This window comes from Etheostoma spectabile, chromosome 11 (genome assembly GCF_008692095.1).
Source record: "Etheostoma spectabile isolate EspeVRDwgs_2016 chromosome 11, UIUC_Espe_1.0, whole genome shotgun sequence".
Lineage (NCBI taxonomy): Eukaryota > Metazoa > Chordata > Actinopteri > Perciformes > Percidae > Etheostoma > Etheostoma spectabile.
This window is the reverse complement of record NC_045743.1, coordinates 22,485,861-22,488,454: the sequence shown is the minus strand read 5'-3', so window position 1 is coordinate 22,488,454 and position 2,594 is coordinate 22,485,861.

Below are 2,594 nucleotides of genomic sequence, written 5' to 3'. Positions count from 1 at the left end.
GGTTGTGGTGATTGGGGGAGCACTTGTTTGTGTTTATCTAGTAAATGGTGCTGCTCAATTGTTTCGGTGGAGGTCGTTGTCAGGTTGTGGAAACACGTTTTTTTTTTAAGGAAAGTGCAGCTGCTGATGAGGCAACAAGATGGAATAAAGTAGAAGTTTCAGAAGGGGTGTTTTTGTTTTTACACCCACACACGCATGCATGCGTTACATTTACTCCGTAACATTTACTTGAGTAAGTTTTTGAAAAATTACACTTCTAAGAGTAGTTTTAAATCCCTATATTTTTACTTTTACATGAAAAAGAAACTTTCTTACAATGAGCTTGTTACTTTTCTTTTTGGTATTCTAACCCTCGTTGTTTTTATCCCCCTCTCGTACGCCTCATTTTAATATTTTATTTTAACAGAGAGATGATAGATGAGAGATTTTTTTGTTGTTGTTGCTGTGGATAGGCAAATGTTCATCTGTTAGGTTACATATGTTTTGAGCATTTACATCATGCCCCTTATGACCTCATAAGGATACCCAGGGCTTGGTTTACACCTATCACCATTTAGCCACGGGGGGGGGGGGGGGGGGGGGTTGTTAATGTTAAAAAACTCATAGTGACTCATGGTGTCTGCGTCATTCTAGTGTAATAGCAGAGCCAGTGTGTGTGCGTTTGTGCATGTGTGTGCGTGTGTGTGTGTGTGTGTGTGAGAGAGTGAGAGATTGATTGTGTGTATGTGTGTGTGTATATGCATGTGTATGTGTGCGTGTGTGTATGTGTGTGTGTATGTGTGTCATGATGAATGCCCCCTTTATCCTGATCAGTCTTCCTCTCTCTGGACAGCAGATTGATCCCCCCCCCCCACTCTATCGATTGCATCTCCTTCACCTCTGCTTGTCCTCCTTTACCCACAAATCCTTGCTTCTTTTATCATCCGTCACCTGTTCTCTTTATATTCCACTTTTGATCCCTTTCGTGCCTCTCTGATTTCCTGCTCTGGTTGTAATTGTCCCATACGCTCTTCATTTCTCCTTTTCTCTCCCTCAATCCTCTCTTATATTAGTGGGTTGTGGTGAACCAGTGGAAATTACACATGGGAGAGCTGGGTTCGATTCCCACCGGATACATCAACCAATGTGTTCCTGAGCAAGACGCTTAACCCTTAGTTACTCCAGAGGCGTGTGACCTCTGATACATAGCAATTGTAAGTTGCTTTGGATGAAAGCATCAGCAAAATTTATTATCCCTTTTTCTCCTTTACATTTTTCTCTTGATCTCTGTCCACATCAGTTTTCTCAGCGTAGCCCAGTCAGAGACTTGATGATCTTGCAGGAAAAACCTCCATCGCCATCCCTGAAGGAATCAATAGTGTGATGATGCCCGTTGATGTGAGCAAAGTCCACTCTGTGTGCAACACAGCTTCAAGCTTCAAGGAAGACCTGTTTGAGGATTTTGAGATTACCTACGAATTAGTCTTATGTGAATCACGAAAACAACAGCTTCAGGATTTTAACGCAATATCTCTAAAATGTTTTGCAGTCTTGGTACATCTGTGAAATCTGTCACTGCCTGGTCTGAAGATGACCATCCATCATTGGCGATGCTGTCAGAAGTGAGGGATCGTCACATGCGCCGCAGTAAAAAAACGAGGCCAATCCGACTGACTAGTCCTCTTGAAGGACCGGGGAAGGTTTCATTTTTCAAACGCAACTTTGTTTGTTTCCACAACTTCTTATTGGCATTTCAGAGTCAAGGCTCAAGGGGAAAAAAACACATGTGTAACAACCATTTGCATAGCAACCGCTGCAGCTTCCTCGCCCACCATGTAGACAAGTTTGAAAATGCGTGCAAATGAGTGCAGGTCCCAGGTACATACAGTACTTCTCAGTGTGAACACACTTTAAATAGCAAGTGTATGTACAAATGGGCAAGATTTGAAACACAGTATAGTCACAGTAATTCTTAGAGCTAGTTAGTTTGCTAACTGTCAATTAGCAATTTCACAAGCTTGGTTAGTAAAGTTAATTCAAAAGATGTATTCTTCCCATTGGCCCACAGGCCTCCACTGAGGAGCCGTTTATGCTGCAGCAGAGAAGAGCTACATAAACGTGGATGATGCAACACAGCTAATAAGCTAAGCTAAGGTATCTCCCATATATCCTGGAACCCCCACCCCACCCCCCCTTGCACTATTTAACCCTCATGTTGTCCTCGGGTCAAATTGACCCGTTTTCCTACATCGATGTTCTTTTTAATTCCCCATAATAACATGATTGATTCCTCACAACGCTCTTTGCCAAGTACACATCTCTACTTTCATTAATTGTGGGGCGTCTTATTCAATTTTATAGCATTTGAAAAACAAATTGAAGTGGTTTCGAAATAGTAGCCTATTGATTAAACGTTGACATATTCCAGTCTGTTACAATCCATCAACATCCATTCCTTTAATTTTAGTCTAAATAATTCCTAATTTCTGCTTTTCTAACTCAAACATTAGGTATAATTTCCCACAAATGAGGATCATTGACCGTAAATTCCAAAAATAACTGTAAAACTAAAGTTAATAAGTTAGTGTTAGAAGTACAGATTTAACTTCTTTACT